Raw genomic sequence first — 23,203 nt, forward strand, 5'->3', positions numbered from 1 at the left:
CCTTAATTGGCATGGCAGTATTCTATTCTATATTCTGCTTCATCGGTTTTGGTATATCCAAAAAAAAAAAAATTAGTAGCATTCAATATATTGCAAAGTAGGACTGAAAATCTAATCTCAACCTTTGAATAATTTCTGTATCTGTAGCTAATGATGAATAGAAATATAATACTAAAATGCAAATAATAGTGATTCTAATTAAAATTACATTTACAGTAGTGAAACTACTGTTTCTCACAAAGTCACTCTTGTTTTTAAGTTAACATAAGAGATGTGTCTGTCAGTGTTGTTTTTAAACTCCGTGGAAAGTTATATGTAGTATAAAGTATTTCCCCAGCTGGCAGGAGATAAAAAAAAAAAAAAAAAAGAGAGAATAAAGTGTGGCAGTTCTTTCACATAACAGGTGTTTTTTTGTTAGTGACAGTTTCATCTGACGACTTATGGCCCTCCTTAGATATGTATGCAAAGAACAATGGCAATTCATTACTGATGTTAAATTTTATACAGGTTATAATCGATGTTATATTCTCACAGGAGACCTCATTCATATTTCCTAGAATACACTCAAGTATCTTTATAGATAAGAAATATCTGTGCTGTTCAATATCCATTTAATGTACATTTGATATACAAGTGAGTAGAAGGGATAAAGCCCTTAAATATCTTGTATGCCAAACATAATATCTAGTATTTGGCACATAATAAACTCTTCCTATGACACGTAAGCTTTATTCAGGATGAGAAGGCAGACTTTGGAGGTAAAGAACTGCCAAATTTACCATTATTTCTCTTGTAAATTGAATCTGTGAAGGGCCTTAAATTTATATGTGACAATCATAAATTATTATTTCATGTCTAGTTTAGTAGTCTGCCAAAATTGAAGTTATTAATATTTCGTAACTGGCTAGACATGGCATGTCTTGGACCAAAGACAAAGGAATAATTTATTTTTAGGCCTTTCCCTGATGAATTTATAAAGCTTATTGCAAAAGGCAAAAATGCCACTGCTTATCAAAAAAGGGCATAAGTATGTGAGTAGAAGGTGTTGGTCAGCTTTAAAATGGTTGTTTTTAACAGCTCCATACATATAAAAAAAAAAATAAACATGACCCTGCTATTTTGAATGTTTTATTTAACATTCTTGAATTTAATTTTACTTTAAAAATAATAATAATTTTAAATGTTTGTTATATTACTATTCATAGAAATTATGGGGTATACATAATTATAATTGAAATGAATAATACAAATACACAGTTGAGTCTGATACCAATTTGATATGAACAGCAGACCACCTGACTTTTAACATGACTATTGATTTTTAGATCATGGTGGTAGGATTAGTTCTATACAAACACTGTGTTTTTTGTACAAACACTGCTGAAAGATGTACTACTCAGTATTTATGATTATTAACAACATGTGTAATGGTACAACTAATTTTCTTTAAATATAAGATGCTTCATGTGCAAGTCTGGAATGTACAGCCCTATAAAACATCTTAGAGTTTGTATTGATACCATACAGTATGATTTATTGTGGTAGCTGCTGTGTTAAAGGAGTGAATCTCCTACTCTATGAGTAGGAATTGAGGCTTTGATGCAATTTATTTGCTGGTCCTAGGTCTGCAAGCTGCTATATTCAAAAAGTAATATTAGAAAAAATACTGATTCTAGTCATAAAACACTATGTGTTGTATATGTATACACTGTATGTGTATTTGAAACTTTGTGCTTTGTAGCTGCAATGGATAGAGATATTGATATTCATCATTGCAAATACGTGAAAAAGAGAGAAATCTCAAGACTGGGTAGATATTCCCCGAAATCAATCATTTGCTTTTCACTGTATCAGTTTATTGGGAATGAAATTATTCCGACTATGTTTGTTAATTGCTTTTTTATTTCCTCTCTCTACACTTCTGTTGTAATTGCTTGTGATTGTTTTTTCAACACATGAAAAAACAGTATCAATAGGACTTTTATTTCTCTTATGATTATTGTGTTTGTAATTCCACAGATGTATTTAATGTAGTAAAAAAGTGAGTACACATCAATTTAGATTTTGCTACAAATGGGAAAGTAGCTTGTCCCATATTAGTTCCTTTCCCAATGCTTTCCCTCAGAGCGTAATACTATGGAATGAAAGTGTCATGGTCAGGTTTGTGTGTGTGTGTTGGTTTGTTTGGTCCCTTAATGCGAAGGACACTACTGGGTATGGTTTGTACTCATGCAATAAAAATCCTTTTTCTCAAGGAAGTAGCCTATCCATTTGGTCTGCAGCATGTAAACCTTTGTACAGCCTGGTATATGTTATCATCAAGTACTTTTCAAAGTTGTTCACCTTCATTGTGTCAATGTTGAGTCATCCACAGGAACCACGAAGAACTTATTTCCAGGAAGTGTGAGTAGAAGGACTTTAGGTTTTCAAATGAGAAGGCTTCTCCTATTGTATTTTTTAAAAAGTTGGAAAGTTTGCATGTTTACACCGGTTGACTTGTTTTACAAGTATGAGAAGTATTAGCAAGACTGAAACCCAATATAACAAGTATTAGCAAGACTGAATCCTTTGCAAGAAAATTGGATTGCCAGCTGGTAGACTTCTAGCTTTGGGGAGCACAGGAAGAGCCTCTATGGATTCCTAGGAAGAGCCTAGGAATTATTCATTGTTATCCATAGTAGTTAAAATTTGACTTATATTATACTTCTGCCTTACATTAGAATCAGTTATACCTACATTATTTCTGTAATGCATTACTTGTTTTTTATTGGCCTTGACCCTGTGTACCACTCAAAAATTGAAAAGCTTCTGTTGATCTCAGCAGTACAGGATCAAAGCTGCCTTCATCACAACACACTCAAAGAGCATCTCAGTTAGTAGAACATTGTCTCTTCTGTAGCACGTAAAGGAGATCCTTATGTTTAGGTCATGAAGTGTTATGGTCATGAAGCATTGGGATTTTGCATATCTGAATGCTGTTCTTTTTCTTAAAAGTTCCACATGTAACTGCTAGGTTGGTTTGCAACGCACTCTATGAAGCCTGTGTGTGCCTTGGCAGAGTGCTAGATGTTCTTCTAGTGCTAGTGCTTCTTTGTTCCATGACCTGAAGCTCTGTAATGCTTGATTTTCTGTGGCTTATTTTCTGGTGATACATACAGCACCTCATTGCAGGTTGCAAAATACTATCAAATTCTCAGATGGCTGAAACCATAGGCCTTGTGAAGCAGTGGATTGAAGGCGGAAGAACTCAGGTGCTTGTTGTAGATGACAATTTATTCAGCTAACATTATTCATTATACTTTCTCTGACCTTTTGAGTCTTCTTAATTCTCCATATTTTTTTCTAGTTTTAGATTAATATTATGTGTAATAAATTTGGTAATAAATTGTATTACCAAACATATTGTTAAGCTGACAGTACACCCTCAAAGTTTTTTTGTTTGTTGGTTTGTTTTTGTTTCTTTTTTGTTTGTTTGTTTGTTTTGGTTTGGTTTGTTTTTGTTTTTGAGGTTCCTAGACTATTCAGGATCCTTTTAACTTACAGGGTTCAAATTTCCATCCAGAATACATCTATGTGTGTATGGAAGAGTGACATGGTAAACACTAATAAAATTAAGGAGAATATTTAAGTGTATGATATACTATTTTAACTACTGTCTTTTAAGTATGCACATTCAAAATTTAGCTGTTACATCTCAGTATTTTTTCCTGCATTTCCTAGATCAATCAACACACAAATCTCCATCTAATTAAATCTGATTCATAGTCCGTTCATGTAATTGATACTGACTCCCACTGACCTCAGAAGGTGTTATATCAAGATTTTACTGTGGAAAATCTATAGACTTACACATCAAAAAAGCTCAAACTAAAGCAAAAAGAACCTCTTACTACTTGTGTATTTCTGCTGCTCATTTTCAGGAATCAGATTATGTCAACTTTGGACTGGCTATGGTCAAACTCATGTTGAATGGCATATTTATTAATTGTTTCTATAGTACTCTGAAATCTTTCAAGATGTTCAAATAAGTATTAATTCATATTATAAATATGAAGAGATCTAAATGCATTTATTGTAATACTACTTTCTCCTAAAATCAGAACATTTGATTCTGTAGTCTATAAATCTTCATAACAGTCCTACAAGGTTAAAGATACTACTCTCTCTGTTACAAAGGTGATGACTATAGCTCTGTATATATTTGACAACTTGTTAACTTGATGACACACAGAAATTTTGTACATGAAGCAGGAATCTAGTACTCGTCTCTTAACTTCAATCTATTTTTAGTTACTGCTTTATGTGCATACAGGTAAGATTGTAGGAGCTATATGTACAGAAAATAAATATATCAGTAACGTATGTGTTTTACAGAGCAGAATCATAAGGGTGTTTTTTTTAATCATAGAATGGCTCGGGTTGGAAGGGACCTTAAAGATCATTTTACTTCAACCTCCCTGCCATAGACAGGTATGACACCCACTAGATCATGTTGGCCAGGGCTCCATCCAGCCTGGCCTTGAACACCTCCAGGGATGCTGTTTATGCCAGCTGTTTTGCTGGATAGGAATTTTTGGTAAGGTAATTAATTTTGAACCAGAAAGCTGTAATGTTTTCTCTTAAGAATGTGAATGTGTGCAAAAGAGTTGGAAGCTTACTCTGAGACTCTCAGGGACGTTGACAACTTTACTCTGGATGTAAAGCTATTTTAATATTTTTTTCTTAAAACATCTTCAGTATTATCAAAAAATAAGCCTTTTGAATTAAGTTTCTCTTTTAAGCACACTAAATAAACACATTCACACTCTTTCAAAAGAAAAAGGAGGGCTGAACTATTTAGATTTAGAAACACTAAAATGCAATGGCAGATGTCTCAGAAGAACTCTGTTAATTAAGTTCCTTATAGAAGCTTTTAAATATTGAAAAGAACAATTTGATTTCAACTGTAGTTGCAAACTTAGGTCTCTAGCTTTGTTCTGCCCTTAATAACTTTCCTCCATACTCTAAAACAATTGAACAAGAAAAAACAAGTATCTTGAATCAGTGACTACTTGTTTGAGTATTTATTATTTGGTTCCAGAATTCAGAACCTATGTGGACTGTTAAGTGGCATTTAAAGTAACCAAGTAGAGTATAGGAAACATTCAGATAGCATAACATACACGTTCACTGTCAAAGTAAAACTGAGAATATGGAGATATCCTGAAAGCGTTCAGAGCCACGAAGCACCTTTGCTGTAAGTACAGAAAATACCCAGAAAGAATATGCAAGTTTTCTGTGAAAGTATATGTGGACTCTATTAGCAGGCTCAGATGAACCTAATGAGATAACCATTTTAAAAGGCATTAGTATAAATGAGAGTAACATAATTTATATAAGACAGGTAGAAATTGAACAAGAAAATAGGTTAACATTACATTTAAAAATATTTACAGAAACCACTGAAAAAAATTCCAGTGAAGAAATCTGAACAAAGTAAACTAACATTTGGCATGTTTCAAGTGGCAGAGAATAAATAATATCCCTACTGTAAGTACTCAAACAAATCAAGTATCCTCAGTCCCTCCTTATACGTCATGTTCTATAGTCCTCTCAACATCCATATTGACAAATTTAAAGCTATGACTTTTCAAGATGACTACAAAATAACTATAGTGTGTAATGAATAGTGAAAAACTAATGTTAAAATCCACTGCAGAAGTAACATCAGTTTACTGTGCTAGAATGATGAAGAGCAGTGTGCTCCTCTGCAGTTTTTAAGGGTAGTTTAGATTACAAATATAGAAACCTTTGGTTTCTATAGTCACCCTGAAGGGACATTAAATGAAAGGTTATTATTTAAAGCAGCTTTAATGGGGAAGCTCAACCTCAAAGTTATATCAAGGGTCAAGTATTATCAGTCATACAGACTTGTATGACTTCAACAGACTGTGGGTATAAGCTCTTAAAACAGGAAACAAAACTTGACAGAGATGAATGGGGGAGACATGCAAATGTGTAGTCTCCTCATCAATTATTAGAAGATTGATTACCAAGTGATTCAGAAGTTTATATAAAGAAAAGTTAACCTGGATGAGGTAGATAAGAATGCACTGAATGCAGACATAAGTGCTTATCATAAAAGTATTTAAATTGGCATTTGGAAGTAAGTATGTCAATACAATATCGATGTAATGATCGTTGAAGTGTGAAAGGTGAAGGATTTGGTATTCTGAGTTAGGGTCTCTAATGAAGATAAAGGCAACAATGAAGAAAGGGGAGATGGACAAATTATTTTCCTTTTTAAGCTTCTGTTCTAAAGCATTTGAAATAAGAATGGAAAGACCCTTATAGCTGACCAAAGCATAGCTGATCTCAAAGATATTCTCAGTATGCAATGTGTTTTCTCAATACGTAGTTTATGGTTAGGAGAAGGTATCCAAAATCATTATATATGGGGTTTGGTTTTGTGTGTTTATCTGTTTCTTTTCTTCAGTAAAATATCTCACTGGTAATTTGTTTCCTTTATTGGAAACTCTAAAACGCTTTTTTTTTTTTTTTTTTCTAAAGCCTTTTTGATAATGTAACAGCAGATTAAGGGTGGGAGTTTTGGGAGAGGGAAAGGAAGTTCATGAGAAAATGTGGGGGAGCCGGGAGAGGAAGGTGTTTTCTGTATAGGATATTTTTTCCAGCAACAACAAATACGAATTTCTCTGACAGTTATTTGGAATGTGCAAAGAAATACAGCAATCCAAGGGAGACTGACAGCATTCAAACACGGAAAAACTGATATGCTGAAGGAAAAAAATGACTTCTTTTTCCTTAATAATGACTATACATATTTGAAGAGTGTAAATACTAAAGCACAGAAGCACAAGGGGAGTAGTGCAATGGGATTACTAAAGTGAAAATTTAGATTGGCTGAACATTAGGAAAAATGATTGACAGTGAGAATAGATCATGTAGTGGAACACTCTCCCAAAGGTACTGGTAAAAGCCCCATCTCAGTCTTCACTGATACTTCACAGCAGATTGTATAAAGAAGCAGAAGCTATTCTGTGGGGAAACCTGCTTTTCTTGGAGAGGTGTACTAGAGGACTTAATAGATTTGCTGCAAGTCATTTTGGTGAATCATTTAGAGATGTGTTACAGATTTTTGCTTGTTGAAGGAAGTTCTGTAACATTTCCCACATTCCCTACTCAGTGAATACTAATGAGTTCATCACAAATTTAGTAAATCAATATCCCATAACAGTGTTTTGTATGCATTATTCACTAAAACGTTTTGTGAAATAGACTGCTTAAAAGAAGAGGTGGAAATAGGGGAGTATGAAAGGTGTAGGATGTTTGTGTTGCGGCAAGGGGAGTATTCAGGAAGGAAAAACTGGAAGCTTACAGATCCAGTGATTCTATTGGAACCTGAATTTCATCCTTTATTCCATATATGTTTCTTTCTATGTTCTAAGATTCCTAAGTAGTCCTGATACTAATATTGACTTGAAAACATACAATTTATAATGATCCAAAGAAAATGAACACAAAGCGTTTTAAGAAAATATTTATATCAGGGAGCTGACCTTCAGAAAAAGTGTTTTCTCTCCCAAATGCTAACAACAGTTCTTTGAGGGCTTGTGTATGCTTTGCACAGACACAGGCTGTGCAATAGAAGGGGGCTCTGTTTTTTTTCAGGAACTAATTCCTCTCCTAACTGTAAGATTTTCTGAATGTTTACTCTTTGAAATACTAGCAAGAACTCCATTTCATACTGAATGTCCTCAGCATCCATAAGCTTTTAATGTTCATCTCCTGCTGTGGAGGCTGGAAGAGACATTTGCATTGATTATGTATATATGTAATAAAGACCATAAGGACCAAGATGTTCCTTCACCTTCAGGCAGTTCTTATGGATGAAAAAAAACAACAACAACAACAACAACAAAACCAAAACAAAACAAACAAACAAACAAACAAAAAACACCAAAGTCCAGTCTTTCTCCTTTCTCATCTTGTGTCCAGTGTGCAAAAAAAACCAAGTTGCAGGTCAACCACTGCTGTGTTCATAAATATTCATATCTCTGTAGATGGGATTGAAATAAATATTCATCAGTACTCAGTGACATCAGGATTAAAATGGAAATATGGAAGATAGAGGAAAACTGCTCCAAGAAAATGTTTGATTAAAAAAAAAAATAAATCCTTTTCTATATTTCACCAATCATTCTATTTGGGGGAAAGAAAAAAAAAAAAAAAGAAAAAAGATATTTTGCTCTGTATGAGATTAGGCAAATTAAAAAAAACACACATAGGATTTCCAAGGACAGCCAATAAGCAGACAAAAGCAGCCAGAAAATGGGAAGAAGATGTTGAATTTTTTTCTTCAGAATCATGGAATAGAAATTATCAAATTGGACATTATATGGCTGCAAACCTTTTTTGAGAGCAACTTTCATATGTATTTACATTTGTATATATTTACTCCACTACTTTAGTCAAGATTCTCTTTGTCTTATTGGAAAATATACATCTTTTATGATCAAAAGTGTTCGGACTATGCTCTGGCATCTCTTCCATGTTATCTAGTTTTTTGTTGTATTAGCAATATCTATTTGGTGATGTGTTACACTAATGCATTAGAACAATAGAAAGACGTGTGAGAACATATTATAATGCATCATCAAATTCCAAAAGTGAGCAGTAAAATTGGACAGTATGAATGGTTATTTGTCAATACTGAGGTCCCTACACAATTTGTTTTCAAGATATACTAATTTACTGGTGGTAGTAGTATACTTCTCTTTCTATTAACTCTGTTAGTAGAGCTAGCTGTTCTGTTCTGTGCTTCTCTTCACTCTTATGAACACAACAGATTTCACCAAATTGATCAGAAACTTTTCACTGCTCCAAAATGGTACTGAATATTAATGCTTGTGAACTCTGAGCTTATCATACAAAGCTGTTTGTTTAAAGAATCTTGTTCATGTATAAGGTATGAAGGGATCAGATTTACCCAGACTTTACAGCATGTTTCCATATTGGTAGTTTAAATTTTGTTTGTATAGCCATTGTGATAATATTCATAATATTTTGTTTTATTTGGGCAATTTCTTTGAAAATTTTTAAACTGATGTATACTTTGTATACAAAGTATATGTATACTTTTGATGTATACTTTTTTTTTTGAAAAAAAAGGTCATTAAGTGAATCCTTTGTTCTGAATTTATTGTTTATTACTAAAAACAAACAAAAAACATAAACAAGACAAGACAAAACCTTTAAAGACATGGAATATCTCACAGAGAATAAAAGTTACTTGTGTTTGTATGCATGTGTCACTTGACAATTAGAGGTATTGTCCTTTCCTACCTTTTCTGGATCTAACATGAGCCAGACCAGCTGAATCTATTAAAAGCAGATGAAATCTGTGAAATCTGTTTTTTTTTTTAATTTTTTTGAGTAGAAAACAGATTATAGGTATGATTATTGCCATAAATGACTTCTTCCACCACTTGCCCTTTCTTTCAGGATTCTAATAGCAAAATTAAATGGATTTTTTCTGATTAATATTTTAGGATGAATGTAACATCTGTTGTTGCTTGCATGATTGTATTTTAAAAGACAGAAGTTAAAATTTTATGTCCACACACACGCACGCATGTAATTATTATTTTTTTGTTAAAAAAAAAAAAATAAAAACAGCAACAGTTGGAATTTGAAGGGTTCTCACACCCCCCCCCCCCCACCCAAAAAAAAAAAAATAGTGCTCATTGTATTTCTTTCAGAAACTTGAAACTTGAAACTGGCTAATATTGGACTCTACTAAGGAGATAAGCTTGAAACAGAATTGCTATTTAGGAAATCAAATTCTTTAATTCTCTTTTAATTTAGTCAGGTTCTTAAACAAGAATCATAATATGCAGTTACTTAAAATACAGTGTTTGTGCTATTAAATTAATACAATTGTATAAGAAAAAGTCTATTTGTTCTCTTTCAAAGAGTGATTTCAGCCAGACAATTTCTTATGCTTAAGAGCTGTTGAAAACATAGGATTCTGCTTTGCTACCACATGCTGAATTCTTTCTAAATATTGACTGGACAACATGAAAGGCATAATGAGACAGAAAACAAATATTTCTTTTCATTTGATACATACACTTCAAAATATCTTGTTTAATGAATAAAAAATTTGTAGAAGTATAAAATTCTGTATGTCCTTACTGAGCCTATCTCAGTGCCATCTAATTGTCAAATTAAAAATACAGGTATCCTTTGTCTTTTTACAATTATTTTTACATATTTGGTTGAAAGTTAAACTTAATTTTTCCTCAGATTTTCATGTAAAATAGTCTCTATACACTTAAAACATTCAGCAAATATCAAATGGAAGTTAAAAATATATCTCCTAAGTCGGTTATATGAATACCGTAGTATTCTAGTATGCTCAAAGGGGCATTCATTACAAAGGTCATAATTGTTTTTTTAGGTATTTGATGCTCTAGTTATTTCTAAAGAATTCTTATGTTGATATCAACTCAGATAACTATTAATTATAACAATGATAGCTTGTACGTGTTTATTATTTTTATAATTTATTAATAATAATACTAATAATTTTACTTAAGTGGAAAAGTCAGGTATCTAGTGTTGGAAAAAAAAATAAACAGGGTAACTTACATTGGTAAAAGCTTATGTATTTTGGGCCATCTGTGTACATGCAAGCAAAATGATTGAGACAGCTGACACCATAAAAAATGTGGAAATACTTCTGGTTTATCTGATATTTGGGGTCCCATTTTTTCAGTTTCAAGATGTGAAAACCTGATGTGCTGAAATAGGTAAGCAAACTTCTGATCAGTTTTATTAAAATATATATATATATATTATTTCTTATTATAATCTATTTTTTTATATCTAAATAAAAGTAGGAGAAATTAGTAGGAACAAATTTATGTTTTTCCCTGAGAAACAAAACAAGCCCACCAAATTTATTACTTCTTTGATGTTTTGTAAATTGGTCCTAGTTTGGTGATAGTAACCTATGATTATAATCCACAATGCCATTTGATAAACTCAGTAAAAGTGTTTTGCAATCCCTTATTCAGGGGTGAAAAAAAAAAAAAAAAAAAAGCAAACTTAAGCTAAGTAAACGTTAAGAACAGATATTCCAAGGTTAAATAAGTCATGTTAATCAGTTTGCCACATTCTTTTTTCTTATAAGCTTAGAGGGAGATGTTAAGAAGCATAAAAGTTGTCAAGTTCATCATTCCCATGAGACAGATTTAGAAATAGCTTGACTTACAGAAAAAAATCATGCAATAAAAAGAGTGTATCTGTTGAGTCAATGACTATTAATATCAGGGCTGGCTAAGGATTTTAGTTTCCAAGCTTGTCTTTTGAAAGCATTTTGCAGTAGTCAGCTAGGGGACCATGCTGAGAGCTCAGAGATGGAGGAATATCAGAAATAACCTTCAACATGTTGTTTCTTTCACTTTTTCTAAGGTCAGACATGTTCTTTGTATCAAAACAGTCTTCATAAAGTAAAAAAATCATTTTCAAATTTTCTAAGTAGATCAATCATTGTCTTGATTTGTAGTAATCGGTTTTGAAATATCCTTGCACTGTGTTTGAGGGAGAACTTTCTTTTAATCCAAATTGAAACAATTTATTTTAAGGAAAGGGAATAGCTTTTATTACAGTTTTTTAAAAGTTAAATTTGAAAACCTGGACACACGCACACACACAAAAAAAAAAAAAAAACTCTTTGACAAGCCTTGTATTAAATTTTTTGAACGCAGTTGTAATGAGATGAACACCAACAATAGTTAACAGTATAGATTTGGTGCTCAAAACTCTTTCTTTATGCTTCATGTATATTATTTTATACTTAATTCAATGCATTGTAGGCCAAATACAATATTATAGAGAAAATAGTGAGAAAATTATCTTTTTTTTTCCTGAGGAAAAGATGAATTTTCCTCCCACTCTTCTGATGTGATATTTCAAAATTAGCTTGATATAAACAGCTACATGTTGTATAGTTTATTTGAGATGGAGAAAAAAAAGGATTTAAAGGTGAAAACAAAGGCCAGATCATTGCTAAAACATTAAATCCATGTATGCAATGACATGTGGAAGTGAGAAATGTTTAATTGCACTGTCTACCCTTTAGTAAGAATTAATGATCTTTATAAGTATTGTACAAATAATGCTGTGAGGTGTGTTTATTGTGACAGACTTCTGTAAGCAAAAATATTTTAGGAAGCCTATAATATTTTCAGAACAATAAACTGGTAAAAGTTTGCATATATATATTGGATATCAATAATCACTCATACCTTTTGTGAAGGTACTTGTTGGTAGTTCTTTTTATTTGGCAAGCTGCTCTTGTTGAATGTTTTTACACAAAGTTTGATGTAGTATTACAGGTTTTTACTGATTATCTGTCAAAAGAATTGATTTTGCTTGAGGATGAGGACTCAGCACAGATCCAAATGGGAATTTTATTATCTGACATTTCTTTAGCATTAAGCTGACACCAAAGCCTCGGGCTTGGAGTCTATCTGTCAGAATAACCATATTTAAGTATGTGATCTCAGGTTCATTCTCTCACTACAGAGGTATGCCAAACCTTGAAAAGCAAGTATGTATATTCCTGTTCCGTACTGTAATAATGATGATGGGATTGGTTCAGTAAGCTTATTTGCATAGAATCATAATCATAGAACGGTTTGAGTTGGAATGGACCTCATCTAGTTCCAACCCCCCTGCCATGGGCAGGGACACCTTCTACTAGACCAGGTTGCCCAACCCTATCCTACCTGGCCTTGAATGTATCCAGGGATGCCCCATCCAGGATGGGGCAACCACAACTTCCCTGGGCAACCAGTTCCAGTGCCTCACCACCCTTGTAGCAAAGAATTTCTTCTTTATATCTAACCTAAATCTAACCTCTTTTAGTTTAAAGCCATTACTCTTTGTCCTATAACTACATTCCCTGAGAAAGTCTCCCTCCAAGGGGAAAGATAGGACAGCTTTAACCTCAGTAAAATTAATATAAAATGTCCCACAGGTAGGTGATACTTAAAGGTGCCTTAAAGATAGAAGAGATGCCTTAAAAATATTGCATGAATCAAATTGATTTTAGTCATACACACAGATCAGTATTTGAGGTGGAAGAGTCCCAGTTTTCCTCTGACATCTCTGCTAAAGTACTACGCAAAATTTAGCTTCTAATTTTTTAGAATTTGAGAAGGCAGCATGCTTGGAAATGCCAATTTGAAGAGTTTTCCAGAAATTATATTATTGAATAAAGTAAAATATAGATAAAAATTATAAGGGTTCATTGGAACAGGCAGTTGAAATTAAGGAACAGTTTTCCTGGTGATATTCCAGGAATGTGGATGTGAAAAGAAGATGAAAGTTATTGGTATGGCTGGGAAATTTATTTTAAGACTTTATAGCTGTCATGGCAGGGCAGATTTTAACCATATATGTATAAATAACTGTATAAACTGTTTCTGTAGCAGTATCACAAACAGAAATCAGAGAGTTGCTAACCTAGCTAGGTACTGTGCTAGCTACCAGAATGAGACAAGGAAAGTTTCTGTAGTTGGTCAACCAGTAGACAACTTTACTGAATAGACAGCTAACAAAGCAGAAAAAGAAGGACACTATCTACATGGAGGCTAGCTGTGAGTTCATACAATAGCCAAGGCAATTCAATGTAGGATTAGAGGGCTATTTGCTCAGCAGTGGAACAGAAGGTTCTTTCAAACAAGGAGTCAGGAAATGGAGCAGATAAGTCCAAAACAGAAAGCAGCCAGAAAAAGACACAGCCAAGAGCTAGTTATTCAGCTAGATGCAAGAGTAAACATGCAAGTGGGAGAGAAGGGGAAGAAAAAGACAGTCAGTAATTTATTATTGTGGAGAAGTAATAAATTTAAGGGACATCAGTTGGCAGCTACTAATGTACTGATGGGAGAGGCTGAAGGAAGGAAAGTTGGTGAGAAATGGAGCAAAACCCCCTTAATTTCACCAAAGGATATGCAGAACTGACGTTATGCATTTAATTGCAGACTATAGTTGCTTGTATGTATGTTGTAAAATGTTTAATATAAAAAAAAAATGTTCAGATACTTGAAGACATGTAGGTTACATATATTGGTTTTTGATTTTTTTCTCAACATGTTTTTGTCTCTGTATATCTTAAGATCACTTAAGATTACATTCTGTGTAGGGTCTGTTTTGGCTTTTATCTTCAGTTTGAAGCTCATTCTTTGGCTCTTTTTTTTTTTTTTTTGGGAAAAATAAAAATAATCGACTTTTGTTTTCCTCGTAGGAGTCCTACCTTAATTAAAGGTATTTCTACTTTCCAATAACTCTGCCACATTGCTTTCAGATGCACTTGAGTCAAGATGTTAGCATAAATATTTATTTTATATTTACATTCCTGTTGCCTTTTCCCATAGTTTGTTTCTTATATTTCTGACCTTGAATTTAAAACTTTATGTGGTAAAGATTGGAAAACTAGTATTTAAAGAATATTATGCTAAAGAAGCAAGATTTGAACCCTATGATGTCAATCACTGTGTTTTGCTTTACAGTACCTCTTTCTTGCAGTCTCTTGAGAGTTCTTGAGTTTGATCTTGAATAGGAATAGTTAATGGGATGTATTTGGCTTATGTTGGAAGCTTTTTTTTTATTTATTTTTATTTTTTATTTTTTTTTTTGAGGGAGGTGGGGGGGACACAAGAGATGGGCAGGCTGCAGGGGTGGCCTCTTTGATGGAGTCCAGAAGCTGCCCCATGTCAGCTAAGAGCTAATTCCATGCAGCTCCAAAAGAGACTAACTGCTGTCTGAAGTGGAGACAATGTGGGATGCTAGTTATGCCTCTGTGAAAACTTGATTAAGGAAAAACTGCTGCGCAACACCAGCTGGGAGAGAGGAGTGAGAAACTGTGCAAGAAACAACCCTACAAACACCTAGATAGGAGTGCAGCAGGAGGGCAGGAGGTGCTCCAGGCACACAGCAGAAGTTCCCCTGCAGCCTGTGGAGAGGCCCCTGGTGGAGCAGGCTGTCCCTCTGAAGCCCGTGGGTCCCACATGGAGCAGATCTCCGTGTTGCAGCCCGTGGAGGAGCCCCTGGTGGAGCAGGTGGATGTGGCCTGGAGGAGGCTGCGGCCCATGGAGAGCCCCTGCAGGAACAGGCTCCGGACCGGAGCTGCAGCCCGTGGAGAGGAGCCCACGCAGGAGCAGGGTGTCTGGGGGGAGCTGCTGCCCATGGGGGACCCATGCTGGAGCAGTTTGCTCCTGACGGATGGACCCTGTGGTATGGAGCCATGTGGGAGCAGGTCTTGAAGAGCTGTGTGGAAGCCCACACAGGCTCAGTTCAGGAAGGATGACAGGATGGAGGGACCCCATGTGGGGCAGGGGCAGAGAGCAAAGAAGAAAGAGCGGCAGAGACAAAGTGTTATGGACTAACCATGACCCCAATTCTCTCTCCCCTTGTGCTGTTTGGGGGAACTCTCATTAAAGTGTTGGTCTTCCTGTGCAAATGTTATGCATATTGAGGCCCTGCTTTCTGAGAAGTGGCTGAGCAGTTCTTGCTGATGGGAAGTAGAGATAATTGTTTTCTCCTTTTGCTTCTGCAGTTTACTTTTTTTTTTTTTTTTAATTCTCCTTTAATTAAACTGCTTCCAACCTATGAGCCATTTTTCATCATGTTTTCTTACCTTCCTCTTTTGAGAAAGAGGAGTGAGAGGGCAGCATGGTGGAGCTTTGCTGTGTATCGGTGAAACCACCACATGGGGAAAGAGAAAAAAATGTAATGTTTTTGCCTTTTATATAGAAGTAGTCTTTGGTAGTTCTAGATGCAATGTGAAGGAAAGGGGAGGAAAAAACAGAAAGCCAGCACAATGGAGTATCGTGTAGTTCTTCCATTTCCCAAATAGTCATTGGAAATAGTATATCATTTGTTTTCTTCCTTTGACTTTATGTAATGTTTTAATGTGATGCTGCTTTCACATCAAATAATACATTTTGTTTTCCTTTTGGTGATTTTTGTTTCTGTTAGTTTTAGTTTGTGACTTATTTCTTGGTAAAAGCTCTATTCCAGCCTGTGAGCTGATAGAACTTCTGTGGAATCAACTTGTTCCTAAATTCTACAATTTAGATGTTGCCAAGAAATTTCTATGTGTCTTTGCCATGGGCAATTAAAATAAAAGGGGAGGGTGGGAGGAGCAGACAGAAAACTTGAACCCAGTTCATAAAAACAGAAAACACAGCAACCACAGTCAGAAACATTTAGCAGTCTGGCAGCTGACAGCAGGACTTAAAGAGAATAACAAAATAGTTTATTGAAGAGGGAAAAAAAGATCTTCAAATGTCTTGTGTCCACAGCAGGGTGGAAAACATAACAACAATCCCATTATTAAGGTTGTTGATTTTCAAATTTCTGCTAATATAAAATGGTAAACAATATGCCAATAACCTCTCTCTCCACGAAAGCACCATATAAAGCTTTCTCAGGCATGCTTTTCAGATGTCTCTATTCAGGCAGTCAAAGCAGGAAAGAAAAGAAGCAAGCAGTTCTGATGTCAGTATTTGAAACTCCAGCAGAAGAGCCCAGTAGAGCTGCAAAGTCAGCTCTTACCATTGTATTAATTATGCAAACAAGTGTCCAATGCATGAAACAGGGGTGTTTTTCCCAGTACTGCACAGTGAATTTAAAGTAAAGCAAATACTCAAAACAGTGCCCTGTAAAACTCATTATGCCTTACTATTTTTACTCCATTTCCATTAGTACAGGATTACTTTCTAAAAGTGTATGTTCTCATTACCAGTGTTTTATAGTCTTATAATAATTAAGATATCTTCTCTGTACCAAATTCTGAGTTATTTGTTGTTCGATTCATTACATTCTTTTAACATCATTGTTTGGTAGGGCAGTGACACTTTACAATAGTCCTATTGATTTCATAGCAGAATTCTGTATAATTATGCTGGTTTTTATCCATTCTTTTTTGTTACCCAATTGCGTGCCTAGAATTTGCAAGGATATGATAATAAGCAATTCAAATAGAACATTTATTTGTTGTGTGCATTAAGTATATCTGTTTTGTGTGAACAGAAGTTTTAAGTGTCTGTTGTGCAAAATATTCTGTAATATTAAGGAAGATGAGTGCAGAAGATGTTCATGTTGCTTAGTTACAGAAACAATAAATATCACAAAATTATTATCTCTAGTTAGCCATTCAGAGTGTTATTAAAGCACTAGCTGAGTGTATTATCATGGTATAGCATAATACACTCTTAAGCTTACCTTGAGACATGTATTGTTCAAGTTGAACCTTATTGAATCTACTTTCTGACAAGATTGAGTATATTTTATTTTCCTGTTTGAATTGCTAATGTGTTCTGTAGTCTGTAGTTGCATTCTAGAAAGTCAGAATATCATACTTTTTTGTCATAGTGGTAACCATCTTCCTTAAACAGTAAAAGAGGAGGACATTTGCTATCAGAAATGTATGTGTAGATAGATACAACTGACTTCAGGTGAGGCTCCGCTGAACCCAATGTCGATGATGCAGACTTCAAGCAAGTTTATATTTTCTAGCGTGTGATGAAATAATGTATCCATTGTACAGGTAACCAAAGAGAAGTTAAGTTCTCTGTGAAGCATTCAGATCCAGGTTAAACCCAGATCTCTGGATTACTAATCCTTATATCTAATAGCAAGTGTTATTGATGTCTTTATCAACGGCATAGACAGTGCACCCTCAGCAAGGTTGCAGATGACGCTAAGCTGAGTGGAGCAGCTGACATGATGTACTCATTTTATCATGAGATGAAAGGAAAGGGAAGGGATGCCATCCAAAGGGACCTGTACAAGCTTCAGAATTGGGCCCATGTGAACCTAATGAGGTTCAACAAATCCAAGTGCAAGGTGGTGCACCTGGGTTGGGGCAATCCCAGACAGGAGTTCAGACTGGGATCTCATTGAGAACAGCCCTCCCCTCCCCTCCCCTCCCCTCCCCCTATCATTTCCTCCAGGTATTTCTACTGTGGAACCCTGTTCTGTTCTCCTGAGACTTACCTTCCATTTAAGTAGGACTCCACAGGCACTTTTTTTTTTTGTTTAGGTGATCAGAATGAACCCCTCTCTAAATGCACCATTCCTACCACCTCCACCATCACATACCTGTGCACCTCAGAAAAAGTATAAGCATTTCATCTGAGGATAAATGAATTACTCCCTCGTAGCTTTCATTCTAACTGCTAATCTTTTCTCTGTTTCAGAAAACAAAGCCTGTTAATGAAGTTGCATAAACCTATAGGTTTGAATAGCTGATTTCATTCATAATATGTTCAGAAATGCAACCCATTGCAAACCTTTGAACTGGGGCTCTTTTTTTTGGAGGGGGGGGGGGAGGGTTATAAATAATCTGTAGTTTAATGTATTGCTTGACATAATTATTTTGGAGCTTGGAAGTTATTTGAGGTGTATTAACAAAATGGCAAGTCTCCTCTGAGAGGACATTCATGGGTTAGTTCAAAACCTAGTGAATTCCAAAGCAATCATGACAACTCTCAATGGTCAGTTCTGAATTTGGATTTCTGAAGAATATAACACTGTATGCACAAGGTAGCTCTCAATGAGTATTGAGATTCTACTGACTGCTAAAACATGCTAATAAAATTGCCTTAGGCTTCACTTGCTGTAATCCCATTGCAAGTTTCTGACATCAGTAAGTTATCTCCTGCTGACTACACTGTGCAGCATAAAATTGTAGGTTAGCAGCACCTACCTTAGCCATTTTGGATGGTACAGGTCTCCATTTTAGAGAATTAATTTCCATTGTTATCAGTGAAGTTACAGTAATGAACCCAGTGATATAGGTTTCATGAAAATATGAAAATGCTGCTCTATGGTAATATAAATATATATAAAATGCATTTTTTAAAACAGGTTTAGAGCCTGGATTCATTCAAATTGCATTTAGAAAATTATTTTTCCTCACCTACCACGTAGGCAAATAGGCTCTTCAGAGCAAGATCCAAACGTAGGTGCTCTGAACACCTGTTTTATCTTTGATTCTAGAGGAAACCTAGTTGCTACAAATTAGACAATGTGATTAGCTCCTTAGGGATCCTGTTTTGTTGTCATAATATAAAGCAATTTAGAAAAAAAAAAAAAAAGTGCTTCATTGTAATTTAAAGGCATTTAATCACAGTGATTGGAAGCTTGTTGCAAACACAGTGGTCAGTCTTCTGAAAATTTTATTTTACTGGTCGTATTTATTTCTTCACTGATAATATTTGAAGTACGGAATACAAAAGAAATCTTTCATGTGGAAAGGGCTGGACTTTGAATTGAAAATGGTGTTGAATCTTAATGCCTTTGCATTTTTTTCCTAGTTTTAAACTTCATGGAATATGGTTAGGAAAGTAGAAAGAACCAGGTTTTGTTCATACTAGTGTTTTTATTATATGAGCTGTTTTAATCTAATAGTCGACCTGTTGTGTGTTCAGTATACAACTCTAATACCAACAGTACATTCCTTGTTTTCTCCTTCACCTTTTCTCAAAGTCCCTCATACATTTATAGGTTACCAGCTTATTAATATATTATTATTGGTGCTATACTAGATTTTTGTTGTTATTGAAGACACCATGACCACTGGCAAGATATGTAGTGAATTCTTCATTTTTTCTGTAGAGTCTATTGCCTACTAGGGCCCCAGCTCCCAATAAATTATATTGGGTGTATACATGGTATACCAGGTATATCTTCCCAAAGATATATCTTTGGGAACCATAACTTGATTCTGCTTGTGTGTCGAGATGACAAGAAGCCATGTTAAGGAGAATGCTGAACTTAAGTTACTATTTGCTGTCTCTTAGCTGGATTTATTTGTTGAAACTCAGCACTATCATATGGCCACCACCTGGCAGGTGGTTGGCCTAGATGGTAGCAAATAGGCCTATATAGGCATACCTATATATAGAATATCTTGATGTAAATTGCTATATATAGGTATACCTTTTCTCTCCTGGAAAATAATTTTATCCCTTACTTTGCATTTTTATGTTGCAAGTAACAAGGGAAATCGCTAACTGCTTCTTTTATCTTGCGAATTTAGGTGACCTTTTGCAGTTTCCAGGAATTAGGTTGTTATATATTTTGAAGACTTGGGTCTTCACTCTTACTTAATATTTACTGGAATGAATACAGTGAATGAAAGACAAATTTGAGATGCTCTTAATAGCACAATACAATTCCATCAGGGTTAGCAGTTTCACACACAGGAAAATTATATTGGTTTGGCTTGGGTATGAGAGAGAGCATGAGAGCAAGCAATCTATTTGCTAGGGCCAGCCCTGTAGACACTAGTAAAGCACATAGATACTGCAAAGATACTGAGTAGTAGGTTGTGCAGGACTGATGGTGAATGTGACTCAAAAGATATTTCTTCTTCCTATCCAAGTGTATTACCTTCACTTGATTAATTGTGGATCCTTATATTTATTTTGGGGAGAATATACTGAGTTAAAATTAAAGAATGTGAAGGTTATCTTGTGTGAATTTAGCAATAGATAATATTAGAAACATGTTTATCCTTATGTACCCTGAAAGAAAATAAATAAATAAATAAATCCTTGAAAATAAGAAATGAGGAGTGAATTTACAAATTGAATTTACTCGTACCCTAGAGGCTGTCAGTCCTGAAGCATACACCTGCATGAGTTATAAAGTAGATACTAGCCTCATAATTATTCTTTACTATTCTTTTCTCCACATTTAATGACTACTTTTTGTGAACATACTGCTTTTTCTTTTTCATTTTTTTATTTTTTTTTTTCCTTTTTGCCTTGCTTCACTGATGAGTGAGTACATCCTTCATGGACAGGAAGGTGGGGAGAGGAGCAAACCAGGAATCAGGTTTTCAAATGCCAGCTGCATTCAGTGAACATTTCAGTTCTTTTCAGTTATAGTTTTCAATTATGGTTCATATTTCTGTTTTAATACTGCTTATCTATAAGAATTCAGTTTTAAATTGTCTATTTGTGAGACAAAAATAACATAAGCATCCTAAGACCTAAAAAGAAAATAAACATACTAAGATGTAGATTTAGACTTTATTCTGTTTGCACACAAGGAACGAAATAAGATGTAATCATACACATTTCAGCAGCTACAAAAATTTTAATTGAGATAAATTTCAGTTCTTGCATATTGGAAGAGACATATCATAAAATTGCTTCCTTCCATATACAATATTTTGGGATGCCAAGAATGTTTCACTATTGGTAGTATAAAACTTCCAATATTTGCCTCTTACTAAAGTGCTCTAGCAATTTTTCCCCCATAAGATGTGTATTAAAACACCTATCTGGTGACCCGTTCTTGAAAAAAAATATTTCTGGTATTCCTGTCTGCACTTAATTCGTCAGATCTTTAAACTATGTTCAAAATTATTGTTTCTAAGTTGGCAAGTGACTTCAAAGCCTATAGAGCTATTTTAGACATAAAGTAAAGCTTAGTTCTCTTTTCAGCTCAGGTTTTCTGACATAGATAATCACTACTAGTTATATTATTCAGTCAACCAGCTTTCAGTAATATCAAACAATTTGAATTTATGTCCATAAACAAGCAATTCTCTTTCTATGTTTATTTTTATTATCTTGGTACCTACCTTTGTTTGGTTGTCAATTAGAGAACATCTTCTCCTTGTGTTCTTAATTGCCTTAATTGCTTTCATTGTGAACACAATGATTTAGTACTAATAAAAGCCCATTTATTCTTTCTTTTTACTATATCCTTCAGCCTCATTTTAATGTTTTTCAGTCTAGTCTAGGTTGCCCCTTGCAACTGATTTGGAAGAAGTGGAAGCTATGCAAAATCCCACCACTTTCTTGCCATAGAAAGTGGTCAAATGTGTTTTAGGACACATTTTTAATTCTGCCATGGTTTATGTAGAAATTTGCTGGGTTGACAAGATTTGAAAAAAATTAAATTCTTAGAGTAAAAAAAAAAAAAAAAAGAAAAAGAAAAAGAAAAGATGATTGATCTAATTTTTAGTACTATATTATCTTCAAAAAGATTTTTTCAATAACAACTGTTCCTTGTCGTGTATGCCACCTTAGGTTGTTTCTAACATTAGCACAGTTCTGCCATGCATCCCCTGTCTCTTGTCCTTACTATATGACTTCCACTTTATTTGCTCTGTGGGTTTAATCTGTGTTCAGACTAGGTTTCAGAGGAAATGAATCCAAACACTCTATCCTAAGTATTCATCAAACACTCTCTATTAGGGACATAAGGTCTAAGCCAATGATTGGTGCTTCAATCAGCATCAGACTACATTGTATATTTGCAACACTGAATGAGAGGTCAGATGTGATCCAGTCTTGACTGTTATATGGTTTGTAGATTAAAAATTCTCAGCACAAACTGCTCTGATCTGCTGAGCTGTTGCTCTTGCTCCAAATTGCTTGCTAATTAAGGCATAATGGAAAACAGAAACATAGAAGAAAGTTTTAGCTTATGTTACAGTGTCATATTCATCTCTTGAATGGTATTTTAGCATAAATCATTTATCGAACAAACAAAAATAATGACAAAATACTTTTGCACACTTTTGCTATTGAAGACCTTCATTTAAGGAGTCATTTTATCCTTGACAACACAGAAATAGTGGCAATTTCAAAATACACTAATAAAGACTAGAACCCTGGGAAATGATTATATCATGTCAGCTTTCTCTGGACAGGGTCAATATGTGATTTGAATCAAAAGCATGTGTTGCAGAGGTCAATTGCATTTAAAACTAATATTGTCTTTCATTTTTATCATAAAACTCTTCAGTCAGGAAAAGTATGTAAGTGGTTTTATCTTTTGTCCAATTGAACTGGCATAAAGATTGTTCTGGTTTTTGTCTGTTTCAATCTGTATGATACTATTGTCTCTGTTTTATGGCTTCATGAATAACATGGATGCTACTATTCCTCAGCCCCAAGGACAAACTGAAAAGATGTTAAATTATAAAGTATCTGACCTTGGTGCATTTTCTGTACATGAACAGAAGAGTTGAGACAGTGACAAAGGGTTGGACGAACAAGAAATCTAATCCTTTTCTAATGTAGTAGAATGACTGTGCAAAGAAAGCTTTTAAGCAATGAAGGCCACACAAGCTAATTTGCAATTGATAGTAGGAATTATGTACCGA

At 34.5% G+C, this 23,203-nt stretch overlaps 1 protein-coding gene and 1 long non-coding RNA gene across 35 annotated transcripts in view; one reads left to right on the plus strand and one right to left on the minus strand.

Annotated features, from left to right (window-relative positions):
• Nucleotides 1-23,203, plus strand: part of NRXN1 (neurexin 1) — a 703,785-nt gene that overhangs the window by 261,896 nt on the left and 418,686 nt on the right. The window lies entirely within an intron of this gene.
• The window catches only part of LOC137853452 (uncharacterized), a 49,178-nt gene that overhangs the window by 22,209 nt on the left and 3,766 nt on the right, over nucleotides 1-23,203 (minus strand). The gene's annotated exons all lie outside the window — the stretch shown is intronic.

Source organism: Anas acuta, chromosome 3, assembly GCF_963932015.1.
Source record: "Anas acuta chromosome 3, bAnaAcu1.1, whole genome shotgun sequence".
NCBI lineage: Eukaryota > Metazoa > Chordata > Aves > Anseriformes > Anatidae > Anas > Anas acuta.